Source organism: Callithrix jacchus, chromosome 1 (genome assembly GCF_049354715.1).
Source record: "Callithrix jacchus isolate 240 chromosome 1, calJac240_pri, whole genome shotgun sequence".
NCBI classification, from domain to species: Eukaryota; Metazoa; Chordata; class Mammalia; order Primates; family Cebidae; genus Callithrix; species Callithrix jacchus.
Genome location: NC_133502.1, coordinates 44,324,593 through 44,351,732, shown reverse-complemented (window position 1 = coordinate 44,351,732; position 27,140 = coordinate 44,324,593). Strand labels below are relative to the sequence as shown.

At 32.1% G+C, this 27,140-nt stretch overlaps 1 long non-coding RNA gene across 8 annotated transcripts in view; it reads right to left on the bottom strand.

Annotated features, from left to right (window-relative positions):
* Nucleotides 1-27,140, bottom strand: part of LOC118152959 (uncharacterized) — a 328,047-nt gene that overhangs the window by 285,330 nt on the left and 15,577 nt on the right. The window contains exon 4 of one of the 8 annotated variants that reach the window (XR_013525716.1): nucleotides 15,529-19,819. The exons of the other annotated variants lie outside the window; for them this stretch is intronic. This is a non-coding gene — a long non-coding RNA (uncharacterized LOC118152959). Of the gene's footprint in view, nucleotides 1-15,528; nucleotides 19,820-27,140 lie in introns of those variants that run through there. 8 annotated transcript variants of the gene reach the window in all.

Genomic DNA, 27,140 nt, shown 5'->3' with positions numbered 1-27,140 from the left:
AAAAAAAAAGTCATGGAATAGTCTCAGTAAAGGATTGTAAAATGTTTGTAAAAGAATCTAAGCTCAAAAGTTTGTAAACATTAAAGAGCCAGGAGCAGTGCATGTGTTTATAGCTCCAGCTGCTCCAGAGGCTTAAGAGGAAGGATTGCTTGAGTCAGAGTTTGAGACTAGCTGGTCAACAAAGCCCAACCCAATTTCAATTAAAAAAGAAAAATGAAGGAGTAGTAAACTAACTTGAAGTAAATAAATTCTCATACAGGCCTTCGAGATTTAACTGAACTTCTGGGCCGGGTGTGGTGGCTCATACCTGTAATGCCCACACTGTGGGTGGCTGAGGCAGGCAGATCACTTGAGGTTAGGAGTTCACTACCAGCCTGGACAAAATGTGAAACTCTGTCTCACAAAATAAAAAATTAGCCAGGCACAGTGGCAGTGCATGTTATCCTAGCTACTCGGGAGGTTGAGAAAGGAGAACTGCTTGAGCCGGGGATTCGGAGGTTGCAGTGAGCCTAGATCACACCACTGCACTCCAGCCTGTGTGACAGATGGAGACTCGGTCTCAAAAACAAAAAACAAAATAAACTGAACTTCCCATACTGTTTATACTTTGTGAAATATAAAATGTTTTGCTGTATAATTCAATGCTTTCTTGATCCAAGTCAAGACATTAAGCCCATGGTGAAAACATTTTATATATACTGTCACATATTATTTCATAAATATTTAATTACCTCTCAGAAGTTTATTTTAAATATGGAATATCATTACATACATTTTCAGTTTAATCAACCCACTTTATATTTTGTAAAATATATTTTCCTGCATAGTATATACCTATTGTATAATGTTTACAGTATAAACACAAAATATTTTAGATTTATACTACAAAAAAAAGAATAATTTTTGGTCAATAATTCTTTTAGAAATGCATATAACCTAAAATTTAATACATATACACATACACATGTGCATATATATGTGTGTGTGTGTATATATGTGCTCTGCTAGCCAGGTGAAATGACATAATTAATTTTATGCTAAGCTATATATACACACACATATATATATATGTATATATATATATATATATATATATATATATATATACATACACACAGTAATAAATTCTAATCCTGAAACTTTTCTGCATTCTTTATTTCATTAAGCATAGAATCAAAGAAATGTTTCTGAAGTAAATTCATTTTAAGGCAAATACTTCTGCAATTTAAAAGACTTTCACTTTCTAGTTATTAGCATTATCTGATATATGTTTTGCAAGTGATATTCTCAAAGCTGAAGCACAAGGATTTTTGTTTGCGTGTGTGTTGTTCAAGTTTTACATCAAAAATAACTTTATATTTATTATGGATGATTAGAGCAGGGTTAGATATTTTGAGACACTCCTGACTTGACAATAATACCCAAAATGTTTAAGTTTTCTAATCATTTAGAATATCCCCTTTCTTATTGTTTCATGTTTCATGTGAATGTTTCATTTTAGGAAGAAAAGTATGGGTTTCCTATGTTGATGGAGAAATGTTCTTTGTATGAGAAATGAGAAACACTATGTTTGTTGCTGAGGAATAAATACTCTGTCTCACCTAAGAATATTTTTAAAATCCTTCTACCTTTCTTTTAATGACATTACCATTTTATTTCCATATTTTAAATTAAATTCCTTAAGAATTCATCCTCTTGGATATAAAGAAAATTATATGTTGAAATTAAAACAGCAAATGGGAATATAAAGCTAAATAAACCAGAGGACATTTATTTTAATAATACAAAAGTCACCATTTGAAGACAAAAAAATTAGGTGCTCTGCTAGCCAGGTGAAATGACATAATTAATTTTATGCTAAGCTAAATTATAAGATTATGCCTCTTGTTCACTGTTTCTGAATATAACAGAAAGAATTTGAGGAAATATAGTAATAAACGGTATCCAGTTTTAAATTTCTGAGTAGTAATTAGTCAGCATATGTGTTACTCTTGATTAAGAAATAGAAAAGTTTCTAGCCTAAGGAAAAGGAAGACAAAAGAAAAAGAATCAACCAACATCTGTCTTTTAGTGTACATCCCTCTGGGATAAGTACCAGTTAAAACTACTGAAAAAGAATGGCAATAAAATTTCTGCTGGTTGTGAGTTAGTCAAGCTTGTTACCCCTCTTGCCTTGGAAACCTCATGAAAAATGAACATGGTGAACACAAAACCACTTCTAACAAAGTTGTGTGCCAAATTGCTACCAAGGTAGACAATGAAATGCTACAGATAGCAAGTTGTGATTAGATTAAATATTACACTTATGGGAACCATTTGATTTCTGCTAATATTTACTCTGTTGATACTAGAGTGTTTCTAGAAGTAAATCTGAATAAAAGAACCAGATATTAAGTGAGATTTCTTGTTACTTTTCTACTTATGTTATTCTACCCTCTCTAATTAGTTGAGTCAAACTAGCTGACATTTATAGGGGTTGAATTATAACATCTAAGCATAAAAATATGTATTTGTGGTTCATATAAGTCTCTGAATTTATATGTCTACGAAGGGAGAGGAAGAATGCAGGCATAGTAATTCATTTTATATTATTCATAATGTATCAGATATAAAAAGTATTATGTACAGTTCAAAAAGAATAAACTCTGTTTACAGGAATGTGCAAGTCAATGGCTATATAAATGTAGTATTTTTTCCTTCTGGTAGAAGCATGCATAGGAAAATAAGAAAAGGGCAAAGACATTTGCCTGTTGGTCACTTTCTTTTTTTATATTCAGGAAAAACTCTAAATCTCAAATAAATCAAAATAATAATGATCAGATGTAGTTTTTACACAGGTAACATGTGTCAGACACCATGTTTTAAATTCATTTTATCATTTTGATCTAATTTTATATATAAGAAAACGGGTATAAAGAGGTCAAAGGATTAGGTTTAAGGAAATCTATATGATAGGTGGAGGAGGCAGGATTTCAACTCAGGTCTATTGGATTTCAAGGTCTAACTCAAGTATATTAGGAGCTATGACTTTTGCTAACAGAAAATTAAAGTCATTTTAATGATGTGGGCAGTTTCCTGTGTTTTCGAGATTTATAAACATTTCTTATTTCTTCTTTTCATTCAATTAAATTAAATAGTGGGAATACAAGTCATTGTAGTTTTGTTTGACTTCTGACCCTGCCACTTATTAGTTGAATTGTATTGAGTAAATAATTAACATTTTCTTTACAAAGAGGTTATGACATTTTATGAAAATTAAAGTGTTTAGTAAAATGAGTAGCAAATATAGTAATGTACCTCATAATAAATTTTTCCATCAACAACAGATCCCATATACAAAGATGGGCCTAGAAGATTAGAATGGTGCTGAAAATATTATATTGCCAAATGATACAGTATCATCGCACAATGCATTACTTACATGTTTATGGTGATGTAGATGTAAGCATACTGCACTGCCAGTCATATAAAGGTATAGCACATAAAATTATGTACAGTACATATTTGATAATGATAATAAATGACTATGTTACTCATTGATGTATTTACTATAGTTTTTATCATTGTTTTATGTATATTACTACTTTTATTTTTTTTAAGTTAACTGTAAAACAGCCTCAGGCAGGGCCTTCAGGAGTGATCCAGAAGAAGGTGCTGCTATCATAGGAGATGACAGCTGTATGTGTGTTATTGCCCCTGAACAGCTTCTAGTGGGACAAGATGTGGAGGTGAAGGACAGTGATATTGATGATCCTGACCCAGTGTGGGCTTAGGCTGATGTGTGCATTTGTGTTTTAGTTTTAAACAAAAAGTCCACAAAGTAAAAAATGTAAAAAAAAAAATTTAGAAAAAAGCTTATTGAATAAGGATGTAAAAAATTAAATATTTTTGTACAGTTGTACAATGTTTGTGTTTTAAATAATTGGAAGAGAATCGAAAGCTTAAAAAAACTAAAAAGTGAGGCCGGGCGCGGTGGCTCACGCCTGTAATCCCAGCACTTTGGGAGGCCGAGGCAGGTGGATCACAAGGTGAAGAGATCGAGACCATCCTGGTCAACATGGTGAAACCCCGTCTCTACTAAAAATACAAAAAAACATTAGCGGGGCATGGTGGCGCGTGCCTGTAATTCCAGCTACTCGGGAGGCTGAGGCAGGAGAATTGCCTGGAGGCGGAGGTTGCAGTGAGCCGAGATCGCGCCATTGCACTCCCGCCTGGGTAACAAGAGCAAAACTCCGTCTCAAAAAAAAAAAAAAAAACTAAAAAGTTTATAAAGTAAAAAAGCTATAGTGTTAAGTTTAATTTTTTATTAAAAAAATTTTAGATTAATTTAGTATAGTCTAAGTGTATGGTGTTTGCAAAGTCTACAGTGGTGTATAGTAACGTTCTAGGCCTTCACATTCACTCACTGCTCACTCTCTCACTCACCTGAGCAACTGACAGTTTTTCAAACTCCATTCATGGTATGTTCCCTATAAAAGTACAGAATTTTTAATCTTTTTTTTCTTTTTTTAACATTTAGGTTTTTTATGAGACAAGGAAGATGACTTCATGTCTAAACACAGAAACAACTTAAATCATATTAATATTACAATCACTGCCATCTTCTAAAGGAAATTCTAAATGAATATTTGAATGGAAAAATAGTACTTAATATTAGCTTTCAGAACATAGAAACATCTTAGAAAAACTGTGTGATACCAGTGTATGGATTTTTGAGGTGATATTTATATAATTAGGTACTCTTTTACTTTACCTTTTCCATGTTTAGATATGTTCAGGTATGCAAATATTTACCATTGGATTATAATGGTATATATCCTAGTGATGCATTTTTCAGAGTGTATACCCATTAACTGACACATGAATGTAGTTTGGAAGGAAAATTTGGCCATAATTATCTTTTTTTTCCTTATTTAAACTTATTGATGTTTTAATATTTTTTACATAGATTGTTGTGGTCCTTTATAACACAGTAGAAATTAAATAAAAATATAAATAATTGAAAATAGATCTTATATCCTGTTCATCTGAACAAAAAAACCTGTAATGCTAATTTAAATTTTATATTAAAATAATTTATCAATTAGGTGGACACATCTTATTAATTACTAATTGTATCTTTATTAGAAAGTACAAATGCAACATTATTAGAGTACTAGACATCTATAATTTTAAAGACAGACTGTTGAAAAGTTTAGCATTATTTTATAAAACTGTGTAGAAATGTGGAACCCTTAAGCTAATAATTATATGTCATTTATAATTGCAGAGAAATAAGTCTATACTCTGAGCAAAAAGACACAGATTAAGTATATAAACGGTGGGACAAAAGATAATGTAGGAAGAGAGGTATGGACAAAATGGTAGAAACAAGCCCATGACAGCAAGTATTGAAGGTATTTGCAAGATTGGTTGGGTCAAGAAAAGTAGTTCAACTATAGCTGACAAAATGGAACCAGATGGTACACAGCAGTGTCACAAATAAAAGTTAGATTAAACCAGCTAAGGAAACTGAAATCGGAGGTCAGAAAACTTTAATATATTTTTTTAAACTCCATAAAAATAACACATTTTATAAAATAAATTTTTCAGTTAGAAATATTATAAGAGTTGTTATAAAAAAGTAACCATGTAGTCTTAAAACTTTTTTTGATCTAGATTATTTCTTGATCATCTGTTCTCCCCTTCCTTTCTCTTTTTCTTTCTTTTCTTTCTCTTCTCTCTCTTTTTTTTAATTGCATTTTAGGTTTTGGGATACATGTGAAGAACTTGCAAGACTGTTGCATAGGTACACACATGGCAGTATGAATTGCTGCCTTCCTCCCCATCACCTATATCTGGCATTTCTCCCCATGCTCTCTCTCCCCAACTCCCCACCCCCCGCTGTCCCTCCCCTATTTCCTCCCGACTGACCCCAGTGTGTGATGCTCCACTCCCTGTGCCCATGTGTTCTCATTGTTCAACACCCACCTATGAGTGAGAACATGCCGTGTTTGATTTTCTGTTCTTGTGTCAGTTTGCTGAGAATGATGGTTTCCAGGTTCTTTGACCTGTTTCTCTCTTTCTCACTCTTCTCTCTTCTGCCAACAGATATTTGTTGCCTTGATTCTCTCAATGTATAACCATGTTCTACTCATCTTGATTATTGAACATATTCTTTTCCCTATAGCACATGTTACTATTAGCAAATAAATCATATCATGTATAATATTATATAACTCCATTTTTCTATATTCTCTGTGGAAATGGCTCAGGCAAATGTGTCATGCAATATCCTGTCATACAATAAAAAGTAACAACAAAGTTGCCCTCTGCCATTTACCTTCCATAACAAGTTATTTCATTCTATTCAGAAGTTTACTTGCTACCTTACTTTTTGGTGTTTTAAATTTGGTAGTTATATTTTATTTAGTTTCCAAGATTCAAATTAGAAGTGACATATATCTGAAAGAAATGATTAATATAGTTTCTCTATGCACAGTTTTATTTCTGTCGTTAGCTTAGATTTTATATACTAAAATTCGAGTTACAACATGTAGGACCCAATTACAACATTTAACTTACCTGCAAGTGAGCATGATTGCATGATTTATGATGACTAGAAAAAAAATCATATTTGTCCAAATCATTTTTTCCTTTAAGAGTTAGATAATCTGGACCTAAGCTACGAGACAGAAAATACTACTCACTTCATAAGCATAACTATTGTGAAATTGAATTAGATTTACAATCAATAAAAAAAATCTGATCTTGTTCTTCCAATGAACAAAAGAAGGGGACTTAAAATCATAGTTGCTGAGAAAAATTTTTTAAAAAATGTACTAAAAACAATGCAAAACCACTAAAAACACAGCATTTTAAAAATTTTTTATTTTTTGAGACAGAGTCTCCCTCTGCCACCCAAGCTGGAGTGCAGTGATGCAGTGTTGCTCACTGCAACCTCTGCCTTTTGGGTTCAAGTGATTTTCCTGCCTCAGCCTCCCGAGTAGCTGGGATTACAGGCATCCACCATGACACTCAGCTAATTTTTGTATTTTAATAGAGATGGGGTTTTGCCATGTTAGCCAAGCTGGACTTGAACTCCTGACCTCAGGTGATCCACCCTCCTTGGCCTTTTAAAGTGCTGTGATTACAGGCATGAGCCACGGTGCCAGGCTGCAAAGCATTTTTAAAACTGTTAAAGCATACCTCATACTGGGTATCTTTAAAACTTTCTTTCCTCGTTTTCATGAAAAAATTGGGCAAGCCAAGAAAAACTACAGATGCTCAGAAGCTTCACTCTTATAATGACTCATGAACTAACAATTTTAAACATATAAGGGAAAGTTGTAGTTATATAGTTAGTTGATACTTGTATCTTCCAAATTCAAGCTGAGCAAATCTCCAATAAGACCCAGGTGAATAAAAGATGAGCAGGTGAAAGAAATAAAATGTTCTTATGGAAAAAAATATTATGTTTGTCCATTATGCATTTACCTTAGGACATATTAGCACATCTGTTATATATTTACTAGAGACACAGATTTATGTGAATAAGTTTTATTAAGTTATAATTCCAAATTTACCTTTTCATTTCCCCAGGTCTATGGATATTGCACTGGTGTTACAATGTCTAGGTTATGGTTTAATAAATACATTCCAATTAACTTTATTGAAATTTTACTAGGGTTCATATTCAACTGTGACATCATTTTAAGATTTTTAGTTTGGATATTTAGAAGAGCACACAGTGATAATTGTGTGATTTAAATATAATGTTGTTGTGTTGCTATTGTAAATTTGGCTTGAGTTTCCCCACTGGTCACCATGACTGACAGCTCTTCTAATTGATTTTTACAAACCAAAAGAATGGATGTTATAAGGACAAAGTGGACACGGGGAAATTGAGTGCACAGAACACATTGAAAGCAATTAGCAATGAGGTCTAAATTTTAAAAGGCAAAACATAATTGTACTTACTTTTCAAAACAATTTGTGTCTTTACCTTCACATACCCAACAGCATCATTTTGAAAATGTACATTATATATAGTAGAATTGAAAAGGTACTTGACTTAGTAAAGACATGCATCTGTCATCCCTGGGCTGCTTGAGCTTGAGAAAATCATTTAATTTCTCTGTTTTGAGTTCTGAATTAGATGATTTCTAAGGACCACTCAAACTTGAGAAAATCATTTAATTTCTCTGTTTTGAGTTCTGAATTAGATGATTTCTAAGGACCACTCAAACTGTCAATTAAATAAAATATATAAAATCACACAATTTTATATGTATGGTTTACATATGGTTTTAAGTAAAATTATGTTTCTTCTTACTATATTAAGGTTTTTACTGTAGAAAATTTGGTTAATGTAAACATGAGAAAAATAAGTTTGAAGCATAATTGCATCATTATAAATGTGATTGCATATTTATATCATATTTCCACACCACACACATACATATGTCTTGTAAATATATGATTATACTCTACTATTTTGACTTGCTTGTTTCAATTTTTTAATTATTTAAGACTTTCTATACTTCTGAGCATTATTTTGGAACATAATTTTTATAATGTCAGCTTAGTAATCAATACTGACACCATACTACTTTAACCAATTATTACCTATTGATTGTCATGAGATGGAGAGATGGAAATAGGTTGCCCATCATTCTTCTCAGTCTGCAACTTAACTCTTATCTCCAGTGACAAGATTCCAGATGTTCTTGAGTTTAGCTACACTCTGAGCCCCTTTTATGTAAACAGAATATATGCTCAGCATGCATATATTTTTCATTACCTTTCACTTAATATAAGAAGAGTGTGATTTCTGCTACTTCAGAATAAGTTACTCTAATCATTGCTATATACCCATGGTTCTATTCCCCTGATTATTAAGTGCACTTTTGAAAAGAAAAATTTATTTTATAGATTCGGTTTTCCAATAACAATGCAGATTTTAATCATCATAATCATCTCAATAATTCATAAAATCAAAGTCCATGAATGTAACAAACAGAGTAAATTAGATCTTTTGGAAAATCTACATATCCTGGGAGTGAATTCAGGAGCCAATTACATGTCCATATTATTGGACTTTGTATACATAGTAATAGTTGAATGAATACGTTTGGGAGGACATATAGCCCAAGATAAATTAATCAAATGTTTTCCCAAGCAACTTGGTATTTAGAATACAGTGAAATTGAGTTCTATCAAATGCAGTGCTTTGGAGCCTCAGACTTTTAAATTTTTTACGGGGACCACAGTAAGAAATATTTAACACAACAGGCTTAGTATACACAAATATGCTAAGAAAATAATAGAAGTTTTATAAGGCAATAATTACCCTGGGAATTATATCTTTGTAGTTTCTATTGCATACTATTATTTTAGGTGCTGATCATGGTCCACTAAAGAGAATTCAGGAGCCACTAATGGGACATGAGCAACAATACTACTTTGGAGGCTTCATGCATTGTTGCTGCCAGAACCCTGTATATTCCTGGCTTCTTCACTTCACAAATCTCTGTTATTGAACTCTTCCTTTAATCTGTAAAATATTCTAGCCCAGTAAGTGTCACCTTTAATTTAGACAGTCACATTCTGTTTTCCTGCTCATACATCAGGTAATCTTAACTAATCTCAATTGCTTTAAGACGCTACTTAATTTTCCTAAAGTTCTTCTTTCTTTGGAATCTACCAAATGTATCTACATGTCTGGAAATTCAGCTAACATAAAGAGGGATAATAATATTTCCTCATTCTTAAAACTGACAGTTGTATCACATTAGAAGTTATTAGGGGCATAGGAATGCTTGTGTCCCTGGTTTCCACTTTGTTGCAGAGTTTCAGAGTGAAAAAAGACACTGTTAGAAATTTACATATTTCATTCAATTAGCAACTAGGTTTAAGATGTTAAGCTGACTCTGTACTCTGAGAAATGGAAGTTTAAGAGTTAAACTTTACAGGGGCACAAAAATCTCTTTGGATCCAAGCACTCTTGTTATGACAATATTATTTTATATATTTTCTCATTTATTTTACAAATATGCATTAAATGTTTATTATTAGAAATCTGAAAATGTTAGAAATATGGCATCAGACAAATTATATAAATTCACATTAAAAATTCCTTCTTCCATTTGTTAAAAGTAAATGCGAACTGACATTGAGGATGTACATACAAAAAGAATATTAGGGATTGAGGGTGGAAGTTAGAGAGAAAGAAATTTAGTTTTAGTTTTCTGTTATATAATTATTGTTTCCTAAAACTGGAAGAAAAATAAAGTTCTTTTAAATAATAATTCTGGGTTATCTAATTGATCTGTCTTTAACAAATCTGTCCCTTCAAATTTGACCTTCAATTTAAGATGAATCTGTGAGAGTTAGTGCTATGTTCCAAGATCATTCACATTAACCAATTTTTCTTTATCAACTGCAAGAATCCTTATCAGCAATCAATAGAGATTAGGCCAGGTGCAGTGGCTCATGCCTGTAAACCCCAGCACTTTGGGAAGCCGAGGCAGGTGGATCACCTCAGGTCAAGAGTTTAAGACCAGGCTGGCCAACATGGTGAAATCCTGTCTCTACTAAAAATACAAAAATTAGCCAGACATGGTGTCGGGCACCTCTAATCCCAGCTACTTGGGAGGCTGAGGCAGGGAGAATTGCTTGAATCCAGGAAGTGGAGGTTGCAGTGAGCCAAGATCACACCACCACACTCCAGACTGGGTAACAGAAGAGTGACAGATAATAATAATAATACCAATATTTAATAGCGATTAGAATGTATCGACATGAAGTAAAACAGATTATATGAGACCCCAAATCCTTATTGAATTTTTTCAATATTCAATCTTGTGTTCCATATGCAAAAGTTGTTCTCAGAGAAATAAAAACCTCATTTGCTCAACAAAGAGATCCATAATTTTTGAACCAACAAAATACTTGATTAAAATAAGAATATTATTTTTATGCATGATAGTCAAATGAAGTTGTATTCTACTAGCAATGTATAGGCACAACTGAATAAGGATACTGTCAAATTTAACTCATTGGGGCCATCTTAGATACAATTTGTCATTCTGTGAAAAGTCATCTTCTAGGTCATCAAAAGCAAAACAGACTACAGAATAGATTGCTACATATATTTCAATCTGAAATGTTGGAAGATAAGTGAAAAGCAATTCTTGTGCTCTTTAGTATTGTGTTTATCTTTCACAGCTATTACGTGTCAAAAATTACTGACCCTTACATAATGGTATCTCTAATTTTGGGGAACCCTAAGCAGTGGTAACAAATTGACCCAATAGATATCATGAATCCTACATCACTGATTATCATTCTTGCTTGCATAACCACAGAGACATGTGTTCCCAATTTGTAGTGATTCCTTGGAGCTATTTTGGTGCCCATGCTTCTTCCTTTTTGTAGCTCTACTATTGCTATAATCCCTATAATCTGCATTCATTCAGAGGGGAGGAAAGAAGACACAGAGAGGGCAAGGCTGCTTTTTAAAGGCTTCAGTCTAAAAATGGACTAAACCTCCTCATTTTCACATTCCTTTATCTAGAAATGGCCACAGCTAACAGCAAACGAGGAAGGAACATAGAATCTGGTATGTCCAGGATGAAGAGAACATACATCTAAATGAATGTTTGCAGTCTCTGCCGCATCATTCAGAGATTAGAAATATTTTTCTCAAGTAAAGGTCTTTCTTAGAGATTAGCACTGAAAATAAATATACTACAATATGCTGAGTTTATTCGCTGAAAGGTAATTTTACAATATGGCAACATCTGATCAGGCTTAATAGCAAAGAAAGAAACATGAATGTGACTTTAGGACTTCCAATTTCATTTAGTGGGAATTGTGGGAATTGATACGTCTTTACTACTCTTATTTGTTCAAAGAAGAAATTATTATATTATTAATGTTCAATGTAAGATACATCTACTTTTGGCTAAGGTAAAGGAAATACAAGTTATTTTTGCTATTAGGAAGACTAAAATGTATTGACTTATTACTGTTTAAATAAATGGTAAAATATTGCCACAATATAGAGAAAAATTTGCCATATAGCTATAATTCTATATCTATACAGAGATAAACTTCTCATATTAATATATAATAGATATATCTTGATATATATATATATATCTTGAATATATATATATAGAGAGAGATATCAAGATATATATATATATATATATATATATAGAGAGAGAGAGAGAGAGAGAGAGAGAGAGAGAGTGAAAAGTTGTTTATATACATTGCTAGTAGAATACAACTTCATTTGACTATCCTGCATGAAAACAATATTCTTATCTTAATCAACTATTTTGTTGATTCAAAAATTATGGATCTCTCCATTGAGCAATTCCCGCTCTCTCTCTCTCTCTCTCTCTCGGTCTCTCTCTCTCTCTCTAGAGAGAGAGAGACCAATACAGATGTTCAGAGGTAAAAAGAATTTTGCATTTCATTTTTAATATTTGAAATATATTTCTACTTCTTTTATAATGTGCTTCATATGCCAAAATATATTTTGTAATTTATGAGTGGAAATGCCCTCATCTAAATATCAGTTTAAGAACATTTTTTCTTTAAAACATATGTGATTAAAAAAAGATAACTACAAAAGATATTGCAAATAAAATGTTTAATTAAAAAAGCACAACAGATATTATGGGCATTTAAAGTTCGAGGCTTCATGCTATATTCCATTTGGTTCAGAGTATAGTTTTCATGATTTATTGACAGCTGCTTTAGATGGTTCTTTATTTTCAACTCATCCCAACCCTGGTCAAACAATACAGCCCTCCTGCTTTTTTCAATATTTTCCTAATATCTCAGCTCATTTAATTCTATTGATCCACTGAAGAGTATAATGGCACTGAAACTGGGATTAATAGCACCTCCCTTTTCCAGTGCTAAGAGCTTTCCTATTGAGTCTGTGGACCATCACACGAAATCATAAATGCAGACAAAAAAGTAGAGTGACCTTTATCGGCCACTATTGTACTAAAAAATTCAGTAAACCTTAGAACATCATTTTCAATTTTATGGCACTGTTTTCTTAAATAATAAGAGAAGGGGAAAAAAAGGAAAAACTGACCCCTGTTCAGCATTTACTTAAGCAGAATTGGCATTAATAGAGTATTCTGTCAAAAATTCAAGCTCAAGAAAATGTATGGCTTTGTCCACAGCAGCAGCTATCTTAGCAGATTGCACTGTCACTGCTTCGCACAAAGCGCATTGCAACACCATTAGTGGACATAAATAATGCACAAGCTCTTATGCAGTACTCAGCTAAGTGCATGGAAACCTTGGGCTCCTGTTGTCAGAAATTCAATGGATTAGTACCTAGATTTATTTTAAGTCTGTAAAGCACTTTGTTCTTGACAGCGTTCAAAGTAGAAAGAGTGCTATCCTGAATGTGCATCTTAATACTGTCATTCCTGTCTTGTAAGAGTAGATGATATATGGGCTGCAATATTTCGTTTTAATATTTAAAGTTTTCACTGTGCAGATGCAAAGAAATATATTAATAGTTATCTGCTGTTACTTTATTGATCTGGAAAAGAACAAAGATAACCTGTAAAGTTTCACAGTGAAGCTAGTAAAATGGAGGCATTATAATTACATTTTAGTAAAACAGACACACAAACTGAAATCTTTATACCTCATCCTTAGAAAATATGAAAATTTGGACATCGGCTTTCTTTTTAAATTAACGCTGTTCATATGAAATCGTATTTGATGGGAATTTTTAGCACATTTTTCTCTAATTAGCAGTATTTACAATTCTGTAATTCCTTTAACTACATAAGAGTATTTTTTCTTTTTTGAAGGCTATGTGATTTTACACGGTTAACATTTTGCTGAGCAAGAACTATTCTAAAATGTTACTCAAAATTGCTTCCCTATAACTTCATAGATTGGGGGCAGTTTCTGCCTGTAGATATGTTCAGGATTTAAGCCTGATAATCTTTCATGCATTGAAAGGAAAAAAGATACTCTTGTGTAAATTAAAAACAGTTTTCTATTGATATTGGAGATGTAATAGAAAAATGGATATATCTCTTGCGAAGGTCAGTCTTTTCCAGTTCTATGAAGACAATAAAATCTTATTTTAAAATAACAGTTACCTTTTCACTCAGCCTACATGGTCCATGAATTTCAACACAATTTGGTGAAATGTCACTCAATGAATTAACTATTCATTATAAAGCTCTAAGATTCTAAAGTAAAATATGTAACTAATGACTATTTATAATTACATATATTAAGGATATTTATTAAGCTACATGCATGATGTCAAACAGTTCATATTTGACCACATCTGACTCTTAAACTAAAATTTGATTTTTAACACAAGTTTCTCAGGATTGTGAAGACTGATTTTATTCTAACGACAAAGTCCATTGTTGAGTTAAAAATATGTCTGTTTTAAAATTTTAGTAGAAAATTTATCAAACACATTGCTGAGAGAGTTGTGATTTGCTGCTTACAAAGATAACACAGCAATAAGGCCAGTAAATGCTGTGTTTCAAGACGTATTTAATATATCTTTAAATGAAAAGATCATATTCTGTAGAATAAATACGACTTAAGTAATTTTATATTAAGGAGCTAAAATTTTCAACTTAGTAAAGTTTTTTGCTTCAAAGCCAAGCTCCAAAATTCTGCTTTACATGGCTACTTCAGACGAATAAATAATTTGCATATTATGATCAATAGGTGGCGCTTTTCCCCTTTCTGACAGTCCTGTTTTCAGAATCCTGTTAAACTTATTAAGTGTTACAAATCTTCAATATTACTGATAGAATCCAAATATTTTAACTACTAAAAGTTGATTTTTCATCTTTGCAAGTTTATAAGGTCTTAAATTATTGCCAGATTTTAAAAACCATCCATCAATACATCAACAAATTTTGTTACCAATGATCATATGCAAAGAGAGCTCTCAGTTATTTTTCCTGTAGAAGTATTCAGAAATTATCAGTCAGTTTCTTTAATCTTTAAATTATTCCCCACTTATGCTTGTAGAAAACTTTTGGAAAGTAACATTTTGAAATATCTGATATAGGACCCCTTCAAATATTTCTATCATGATAAATGTGCTTTAAGATTTACAGAAAATTTGTCAAAAAATGAAACATGCATTTATATTATTGCAAATGCATTTAGAATATATACTTTATAATAATAAATATAAGTAGAATATTTCAGCAAAAGACATATAAAACAGAATTTTGTATCTGGATTGCTTTTACGAGGATTTATTTATTTACACTGAGTCTTTTAATTTAACTAAACCTGAGGGTTACAAGCCATCATAGATTTTTGTAATGGTAGTTGATAATTTTGTAATTTGAAATATAGATGTATTTATAAAAATATTTTTCGAATGAATTTCTTTAAATTTACACTAAAAAGACATGTCTATAAAATGTTTTCAAAAAAAGCAGGTAGTCGCAATAAACATATACTTATTAAATATCTAGATAATGTTCTATAGAGACATATTTTCAGTACTTAACATATGATTACAGCATGAATAGTGGTTTAAAATATGTGCAACAGGATCACTTTCTAATTAAAATGACTGTCTATATTCTAAAAATATATCTTTATTAAATACAAACATTTGACTAAAACAAGTGCATTATTTTAATGAATAACAAAATTACGATGGCTAGATCTTCACATTTTATTTCTATTTTTATGTGTCTCATCTTATTCCCCAGTTTTCTTTACTACATTTTCTCTCTCAGTTTGACTGTTTAGGTACATGTACACACACACACACACACACACACACATACACACACAAACACACATACTTACACACATATATATGTGTGCTTTGAAGCTGTTGGGGAAAGAAATACATGTATATATATATATATTCTGATATATTTGTCAGAAACTCTTATGTTACAAAATATTTTGTCAAGTGTGTAACAACTCAGAAAACTATGAAAAAGTCACACAGATTATTTATTCTAAATAAAATGACATTTCTTACATCATAAAGCCAAATAAATACATTTTATGAATTGTGTCACAATATGTAAAGAGTTACATTCTTCAGAACATACAACATTACCACATTCCTCTAACTATAGCAAGAGAAACCAAATTTTACAACAAAAATTAGACTTACACAAGATTAGCTTAAATTTTCTCCTCAGAAGAAATGTTACCATGTGAGTGACTCAACATTGTATTGTATTTTGGTATCTTCTCAGTGGTATTGGTTCCCTTCCTAAGCATGACTGTCTCTAGAAACCTATGAGCAACTGTGAGTGAGGATACAACCACTTCCCTATCACTCAAAATAATAATGTTTGGTTACTCTAGAACTCTCTCACCACTCCTATGCTTCACCACCTTCTACTCCAGGGTAGAATTAAATAATATCAACATGTGAAGGAAGTTTATTTTTGCTTTCTTCTAGAAATTAAAGATTTTTCCAGAAGAAATTATATTACAGAACTATTGTTATTTTATGGTAAGACGCAAGAAGTTGCATTGGTATGAGACATTACCTTTTCTTTATTTTAATAAAGCTTTCTATACTTTGAGCTGTTTGGGGAGAGAAACAATACTGCATTATTTTGTAATGCAAACCTTTGGGAGGTTCATGATACAGACACTAGACTTTAAAGAGCATTGCTCTTTATGTAATTCTGGGTTGTGCTTATATAGAGCTTGACATTATTAGATAACATTATAAGATAGATAAAATACAAATTCTATACCCTCCAAATTTAAAAGGATCACTGTAACTCTGATAAATGTCAAGTATCAATAGTACTATGCTTAAACAGAGTGGAGACAAAAACCGATATGAGAGGCAGAGCCCTGCATTATCAAGACAGCCATGATAAAGTATAACACTTAAGAGATTTTACTAACAGTTTAAGAGTTCTGGCACAGTATAGCCTGTGTATAATGAGGCTTCTAAACGTTCAGCTCACAGAACTAGCACTTGCGGAGACAAAATACTTTACAAACTCTGTTTCATTAATCTTTACAATATCTCCGTGAAGAATTATGAACACCAATCAACAGATTACAGAGTGACAGCAGTAAAATATTGGATGAATTGCCAATCCTCTCAAAGAGAGCTTCGAAGAGTCTCCTTACAATGAAGTTGATTTCCTTTTTAAAATACCAGTCCTCTAAGACCAAGTTAATGTGTTAAACCCCATAAAGAACCAGTATGTTTTGCTTTTTTGGGAAGAAAAAAAAAAGTGACCTCTCTATAGAGAAGGCCTGAAATTGCAACATTTTGAATTCGATAATAGGTTGAGTTTCAACGTAATTTCAATGCCAAATTGCATGAATATACAAAAGCAAATCTGAAAAATATACTGTGCAAAATTGTGACTCTTTTCAAGGCCTACTCTAGTGTCCATATTAATGCCAGATAAGAATTTCAATTTTTCAGTAATTAGTCTAATCATATTACTAAATAACCCATTCAAGTGATTTTAACAGCACATTGTTTGCATTGTATTATTAACAGCCCTTCAAAAGGCAGACAACATCATCACCATCAATAAAGAGCTATTGACCACTTACTGTGCCTACCTTGAATTGTTCAAAGATCATATTGTTTCCAATTTGTTAAGCTAATCGTTTATATAATTTTTTCATGTTAACAAACCAAATTTATATCATATCCATATGGCAAAAATTAGTCCAGGGCTTCCAAAAAATTTAGAAACCATTTTAACAAATGAATTTTATAATATATTCAATGGTTTATAACAATGAATATAGAAAGGAAATTATAGAAGCAGTCAAGAGTTATGTAATAGCACCAAGGTCTGCCAAGTTGTAAAAGAAATATGAATTCTCCCATTTCTCTCCACCAATATCCACACAATGAAAAGCATAATTTATTCTACTCTAAACTATGTATTCATTCTGCCAATTCTGTTCATCCACCACTACCACACCCCTACCCACTGTAAACAGTGTCACTGTGGACAATTGTACAGGTTTCAGTTGCACAACTCTTTAGGAAACCATACACTTTGCAGTCTATGAGAATGGCACCCCCTAGAGGTGTGCAGTACACAGCTGCTCCATTCTACATACATAACAATCCTGCATCCAAGTCACTATCATCTCTCATCTGAACTACTCCAACATTTTCTTATTTTATCTGCTTCCTCCCATCATTGTCTACTGATCCTTTAAAAGTGTACAACAAACCATGATATTTTTCTACATAAAACCCTTCTGTAGCTGTCTATTGTATATCAAATACAATTAAAGTATCTTATCTTTTCAATAACTGTCTTTCTACTTAAAGTTCACTTTCAATGGTTAACCCTTTCATCCAGAAGAACTCAACTCAAATTACACCTCATCAAAGAAGCTTTCTTTGACCACCCATTTTAAATGAGCAACTGTATTTCCTCTTATCCCTTTATTTCTAACGTCTTGACAACTGATTGGTTTTCTTTATGGCATGTCTTATAATTGACAGCAAGTCTTATATCTGTTTACTTTTCATCATGAGTGAATGAAACAACAGTTAAACTAATGAATGTTAATTTTTGTGCTTTACCAATTATATCATAATTTTATTTTGTTGATTGATAAACTTTGTTTCAATTGAAGAAGATATATAATTGAATTATTATCATTTTAAGGACTGGTTGAATAAGAAAGAAAAAAGAATGATCAGGTGAAAACATGTAGTAATGCAATTGCCCTTTAAATATACTAGGAAGCATTCATTTGTTTTCTCTAGGCTTCAGTTTTCTTATGTGTCAAGTGAGGAAGTTAGAGTCCATATTCATTATTTTTTCCATTTCTGAAACCCGATGATTCTATGATCTCAGGCAAGTATTTTCATTTTTTGTAACCCAGTTTCCTCATGGATCTAATATATGTAACTGTTCTGCCTCTCACATACCATTGGCAAAAGAGAAACTGATAAATGTAAAAGGATTGGCACACTAAATTGTCATAGAAGCATAATGGGGTACTAATGTTATTCTTCTGGATATGTACAAATCAAGCTGTAGTGAAAGTCATTCCATTAATGTTAGTAAAATGCTCATTTGATTAGTCTATTAAAGTGTGGAGAATGTTTTCCTATTTACTATTTCTTATACAGCTTCCCACATCCCATGTACAATACAGTAAGTGTTATTATCCCCTTGTGACAATTATAAAACTGAGGTTCAGAGATGTTAATTTTCTTCCTGAATTCACCTACATAGCAAGATTTTGGGTTGCAACTTTAACTCAAGAAGCTTTTGAGCCCATATCTAGAAATCTTCCTATTATATTAATATTAAACTTTTAGCCAGCAAAACAATTGATTCATTTTCATGGCCATATTAAAATACAGAAGAAGTATGGCCTTGTATGCTCAGCCTACAGGGAATGCATAAGTCCTTTATTATAAAGAATGCAATGTCACTATGGCCTTACAAAATATAGGTGACCATGTAATAAATCTTGAATACATGACTGAATACAGAGATAAATTTTTAAAGTAACTTATTTTTGAAAAACTATCAATTGCTCAAGTAGGCTTCATTTCAATAAAGTTACAGTATTATTCTTAATATTAAAAGTGCACATATAATATTCTGCCAATTACTTAATCTCATTTTAAAAAATAGTTCTGTGTATTTGACACCTGTCAAAAACTTAGTTGACAGACTTCTTTATTTAATATATTACATCTTCTAAGAATCTAATCAATGTGTCCAATTTACTATGCATAATTTGCATTGCATACTTATGGCTTTATTCCATATTTATCTTCCATTTTCTCATCACCAACTTTCAGCGTTCACTAGAAATATAAATGGGAATCATGTTATTACTCCAACTATACATTTGTGTATGTAACAATGAATTTATTAATTCACACAAAATTAAAAGTAAAAAACTAAGAAAGTGTGTTAATTTTGAAACAAATTGAAAAGAAAGATGTATGTGGTTTTACTGTAAACATTGTAGTAATAATTGTGCAAATTTGCCATAAAATGCATCCTAAATAAGAAAAAGAGTCTTGACAATAATAATAGCTGACAATTATGGTTTCTTATCAGAGTCAGCTACGTAAATCGTGGGCTCCTATGCAAAATGAATATGCCTAGCTTCTTAGTCAAAAAGCAGGAAAGAGGTAGTATTAAAGGCATGTATAAAACTTGTTTCCTGGCTGGGCACAGTGGCTCATGACTGTAATAACAGCACTTTGGGAGGCCGAGCCAGGCAGGTCACCTGAGGTCAGAAGATCGAGACCAGCATGGCCAAAATGGTGAAACCCCATTTCTACTAAAAACACAAAAAATTGGCTAGGTGTGGTGGCAGACTTCTGTAATCCCAGCTATTCAGTAGGCTGAGGCAGGAGAATCACTTGAACCAGGGAGGTGGAGGTTACAATGAACCAAGACTGCCACTGCACTCCAGCCTGGGCAACGGGAGTGAAACTTGATCTCAAAAAAAAAAAAAAAATCAAACTTGTTTCCTTTCTTCCTCTCTCTCATCCCTTTCCTCCCTCTCTCAAATTGTCATAATGTTTTTTTTTAATTTTTATTTGCTATTTAATATCATTCTAAGGAAAAAAGTAATTAAAATTTTAAATTATTAACATGCAATTTACCCTTCATCTTTATATTGTTCAACGACAGTTTAAAATGAAAATATCAAAGTATTTATATGCTGAATTACTGAAATGACACAATTCTTTTTCTTAGTCCATGTCTGGAGAGTGCTGCCTCACAATGAGCAAAAGAGACATACACAAGCCAAATTCAAGAGTGTTAAAAAGAGAAGGATAAAGAACTAGAAAGTCCTCCTGGCATGGATATATTCCCTGGGTGGCTACAGATTTCCACAGTCCCACAGTCTCATAGGTCCATGCCACACAACACCTGGCTTTAAAAATCCTCCCACCAGTAGCTGGTCTCATCAGCTGTGCCCAGGTTTGGAAATGAGTCTGAGGATGTAGAACTAGGCCTTTTCCCTTCCCACACATCTGCTGTTTCAACCTAGAGCAACAGGGAAGCCTAAAGCATCTTTCAAAATCTGAGCTCCGTAGAGGTTCTCATGCCCTCCCTGTTCCTCTTTCGTCCTGCCTTATTTACAAAGCACAAATTCAAAGAGAAAACTGTTAAGCATTTCAAGACATGACTAGAGAGCATAAAACTCCAACTGTGAATTTCATTTTAGTGATTGTACTGTTTAATGCCCATGAAGTAGTATTGGTTCTTAGTATCTACAGTCACTCTTTTAGGTAGGTAGATACTATTATCCCCATAGAACCAAGGAAAACTTGACACACAGAGGCTTAGTAACTGACTCAGGGTCCCACCACTAGTGCTAGTGTTCTTAGAAGATTATTTTCGTCTCAAATATAAACAATAACTATGCATTTGAATTATTACATTAGATTTAGCCTAAGTATGTTTAACTCATCTTTTTCAATTTGTAGTGTATTACATGTGCACACGCATAGAAATATATATAAACGTGTATACACACAGATGAGTTGTTTTCTCCTTGAGTATGCATTTAAACACAAATATGGACATATATCACCTACAAATACAGGAATATGTGTGTGTTTATACATACACTTGTTATACACCCAGCCACATGAATTCATGGATCAATTTTGAAGTCAATTGTAAATTTTATTCTAGTATATTTTATTTTAAATAAGTTAACTGGAAATATTAGGAGTTTCAAAAAAGCATATTTGATTTCAAAGAAGCCATTTTATTTTAATGTTTTATCAATACTCATACTTTTTATTGCAACTAAATAATTTAATAATTAAATTTAAAGTTTTATGTGTTTAAAAATGTAAGCATATGTTATTATTCCCCCTGATAATTTAATATTACATAGTTTTCACACTGCTATTTTTTTAGGAGCTAGTAAAATTTGGACATACATATGTTGTTAAAATATATCTAATCTCACCAAAGTTATAGAATGCATATATTCATTTTATAAATTTAAAAATTCTCAACAGATCTGCATGATAAGGAAATCATACAAAATATTATTTTAGTTAGAATTCATACTTGGAACATAATTCGATGATACATATTTTAATTGCTTTTATACTAGAATAAAAATCAAGACTTCAAAGAAAAAGATCCAGTAATTTAAGATTTAAGAACTCCAATTTACAATATTATACCAAAAAGGTACACTTGGAAACCTACAAAACTAGTTTAGAATACGTTTTACTTTTGTAAATGAATTGTTTTGGGGGGATTCCTAATGGAATTCTGACTCGTACTGAATAACGTATCTGAGAATCTGTGTTATTTCTACATTACAATACATACTGTCATGTCTAATTGCTTAATTATATTCTGACAGAACAGAACGCAGAGGGACAGGACCTGTTCAGCACAACCTTGCTAATGTCAGGAATCTCGTTTAGAAGCTAACACAATCCTTCAATTCTTCAAGAGTGAAGAGTATTCTGCTGATAAAGACTAAAGCAAATTTAATGCAATTTGCATGTGGATATGTGTGGCCGATATAGGACATTTGCCAAAAAGCAAAACGATTAAAATTTTAAAAGACCCATTTTTCAAGGAGGAAGAAAACACATGAGTTTCAACCTAAACAAAATAATTCTGTCATTCTACTATGCATAAGTTTCAATTTTTAAAATGCAGACAAATGTTATCATGTTTAAGAACTGAAGTCAAGTGTCTTGAGAAAATGATACAAATAGAATTAAAACGTAATATTATGCAGCAATCAGAAATGATGAGTTTGTGTCGTTTGTAGGGACATGGATGAATCTGGAGAACATCATCCTCAGCAAACTGACACAAAACAGAAAATGAAACACCGCATATTCTCACTCATAGGCGGGTGATGAAAAATCAGAACACATGGACACAGAAAGGGGAGTACTAAACACTGGGGTCTATTGGGGGGAAAAGGGGAGGGCCAGTGGGAGGGGGAGGTGGGGAGGGATAGCCTGGGGAGAAATGCCAAATGTGGGTGAAGGGGAGAAGGAAAGAAAAGCACACTGCCATGTGTGTTCCTACGCAACTGTCTTGCATGCTCTGCTCATGTACCCCAAAACCTAAAATCCAATAAAAAATTTAAAAAAAATAAATAAATAAAAATAAAAAATAAATAAAAGATATAATACTAAAACTCATAGCTAATTTGGGAGGAACAAATCAATAAATCACTAGGATAGTATTGCATTTTAAAATACGTTGAGGTTCTGTTCATTTTTCTCTTCAATGTTAAAAATGATGCATACATTGGAAATATCTTTGTGGTTTTTCTCCCTACCTGCTTAAACACTGAAAATTGCTATCTGTCAGGAAATGCATCTCTTACTAGTTGCTACATTCACCTGTTCTGATGGATAATACCCTATGTCATTTGCTACCCAGCCTTTGCAACTTTAGTCTCTTTCTAATTGTTCCAAGTTTTCTTTAATATTGGTGTCAAGAATATCTTCAGTGAAGGAATGCATTTACAATCTTTGGCAAATACTTTGTTGGAAATAATTTGTCCGATTATCTGTGAGACAAAGTGGTAGTGAGGACAAATGCTTAGTCTCCAGATTGAAAAAGTGTCCATGCGCACTAGTGGTGTGTTTGTGTATATGTGGCCACCTTCATTTATTTTTCTGAAGCTATCCTTACATACAAAAGAGGAAAAGCTACTTACAGGATTACCAAGAGATGAACTAGCACTTTACTAATGTTATTTATTCTCCCTACACCACTGTGATGTAGGTATCATTATTATCCCCATCATACATTTGCAGACACAGCTTTAAACAGCTTAAGCTAATTGTCCAAGGATGCATAGCTACCAAGTAAGGAAGCAAGAGCTAAAATCAAGATGTGTCTGATTTCCAAATGCCTGATTTGAAAATTCGCTTTCAAACCCTTTAGTGCTTTATCATTTCTCTTTATCTTTTACCATTCTGCTTATCTTCTAGACAGATTTATTGCAGCCATTTTAAGTAGATACCATTTTAGGTAGATACTCATTTCTTCTCAGGTGATTTTTCTTCCTTACACTGTTGTTTTTTTTTCTAACTTGGATTTCTCACCCACCATATTCCAAATAATAAATATTTCTTTAACTGCACATACATTTCTCTTCATAAGTAAAGGTATTACGTTTTTCCTGTTCTCTTCACTGCCATATAGTGTCACATGTAAAGAACACATATATAAGAACACACACATAATCACACATATAAGAATGCCTATATAAAATAAACATGTACTTATGTTTTATTTATTTACTTTTATATGTATATTTTATGCTTATGTATGTAGGTATATGTATGCTCACTTATACAAGCACATACAGTAGAAAACCCTAAAAACAAACATTTGTAAATGTTATTTTTACATTTTGAATCATTGCTGATTACCAATGTATCCCTGAGAGTATTTAGACTTTGGTCTGTGTTTAATCTGTGTATTCTCTGTTTCAGAATAGTAGTGAAAACTATTGAATATTTGCTATTATTTCCACAGCTGTAAATAATTAAATATTAGTGTCCTTTAATAGTGAAGGGAGTTTGCCAAAACTCAATTATTTGGTAAAAGTTGTCAAGATTCCTTTGGGAGGCCGAGGCGGGTGGATCACGAGGTCAAGAGATCGAGACCATCCCGGTCAACATGGTGAAACCCCGTCTCTACTAAAAATACAAAAAATTAGCTGGGCATGGTGGCGCGTGCCTGTAATCCCAGCTACTCAGGAGGCTGAGGCAGGAGAATTGCCTGAACCCAGGAGGCGGAGGTTGCGGTGAGCCGAGATCGCGCCATTGCACTCCAGCCTGGGTAACAAGAGCGAAACTCCATCTCAAAAAAAAAAAAAAAAGTTGTCAAGATTCACAGAAATTTTCAAGATTCACAAAAATCCTGTTTAATTTTGAATTTAAATAATTTGTATTCTCAAGTATATGTTTCTTTTTATTTATAAATTAATACTTACTAAATCAATGGCATGTGTTCAACTTTATTAACGTAGAAGACCCCATTTTATGAGACCCAAAATATGTGGTACAACAATGATGCTTGAATTGATTGTAAATATACTTATGAATACTATGTGCTTGCATATTTTTCTATAAATGGAATTATTTGAAAAGTTTTACAAACTAGTTTTGAGATTGTATATATCTTAGTTCTCTTATAATCTCTGCTGAAATAAATTAACATATATTAATCAAATGAATTTTTTTCTCTAAAGTAAAATGATACATATTTTTGAATTATATGTTTCTTAGAAATTATGGTTGTTTCATCTCACTTGGTAAGATTGGGACAAAGCTATCACTACTAATTCTGATGTTTCAGTAATAAGTTTAGCAGCTATATGGACAACCAGCTTTTCTAATTCACCAGTGCTGAACAATTGAAAGAACACACATTCTATAATTTCTAAGCTTTCCAAAAAGGTATGTATGGTATTGATAGATTTATGAGTGCTGTTATTTGACATGAAGGTTTAGAGATACTATAAGACTATTGACTCTAAATCCTAACTCATCTTTTTATATATAAATATTTCCAGTTTGAATAAGCAGAAAAAATAAAAATTTTCCTTCACATTAAGTCACATTTTGTATTGATGAAATACATTCTTCTTAATTTATTCTAAAACATTTAGAATTCTTGATAAGTAGATTCCCAAATATTACATGTTATGAACTCAAAAATAATTGTTAAACTAATTATGGCAAGATTTAAAGTCAGTTTTACCTACACATTCATTTTAAATTAGAAATATAATATATATGAATAGACCTTATTATTTAAGTTCAATTAATAATTTTAAAACTTGCATATAGAAAAATTAAGAAATGACATTCTCTGTATGGATTACTCAATCTACCTAAGGACATTGATAAAGGAAGGGGTACTAATGTATTGGAGATGCTATTCAAGTGAGATTATACGTTATCAATGCCTGGTAATAGATATATCTTCCAAGATACATTTCAGAGTCTGTTTGTGAACAGCTCTATTTTTAAATTGTGGTTCCTGTAGTGACATAAAAATTAGCATGTGGGATTATAATAATCTAATATACTATCATAATGCAATAATACATTTATTCTTTTTTGAAATACAGTCTTAGCTAATTTCATACTTAGCCACACAACCATGCAATATAGTTGTAATATGGTACCTGTTGTGCTATTACTGTTATCATTAGGAGATGTCTATGGACTACACAAAAGCAACATAGGAGAAAGAAAGAAAGTCAAAAGTTGACAAAATCTAATTTGTGTAAAAACAAAATTATAGTGATTTGTTATATGTGTATGTTTGTATGTAGAACAGGAGAGGTTTCGTAGCTCCTTTTCTTTGCCATCTCTTTGGAAAAGAAGGTAATATTGGCACCCATTTGTTGAGTTCCAAAGAAGAGAGTTTGAGGACAAGAGTTAGAGTCTTCTTTTCATATAAAATCAACTTAGGTCCCCATGTTTCATTGCCCCAAAGAGCTGGCTGCCTAACCCCAGGAAGATTAAAAACACAAAAGGACAGCTCATCAACTGACTACCTACTGCTAACTAGGTAGCCAATGATGAAAACAACTGAGGAATTTAGCTCAGAAATGGTAAGGATATAGTTTGTTTTATTTAATTTTTAAATTTACTTTTGCTTTTATAGAAGCTTATATGCTTATTTTTTTTTTCAGAGAATTTTCAGCTCTCTAGTAGCATAAAAGAAGCACTGTAAGAGAATCTAAACACTAATATGGGATGTCACACTGAAAACAATTTGAAGCCTGGCTTACCTATACTCAGAAGACCTTTGAAACCTGATAAAAATAGAAAAACAATAACCAGTATGATTTTGTTCCTTTCTATGTTATCTTAAGAAACTAAAATGTCTCCACAATTTGTATAACCAGAAAGAACAAATATAGCTCAGTATTAGTTTACATAAATTGTTTACACTTAATAAGCAGGAGGTCTACAAAGATAGGAATTACTCTGGATACTACTTTAAGTGAAAAGTAGAGGAAAGAGCTTGTGATATTTAAGCTACCAAAGTAAAACTATGTTCACAGTTTCAAATAAATAAAGAGATAACATACATGATTAATTAAATATAATTTCTACACCTTCAGAAAACAAATATAAA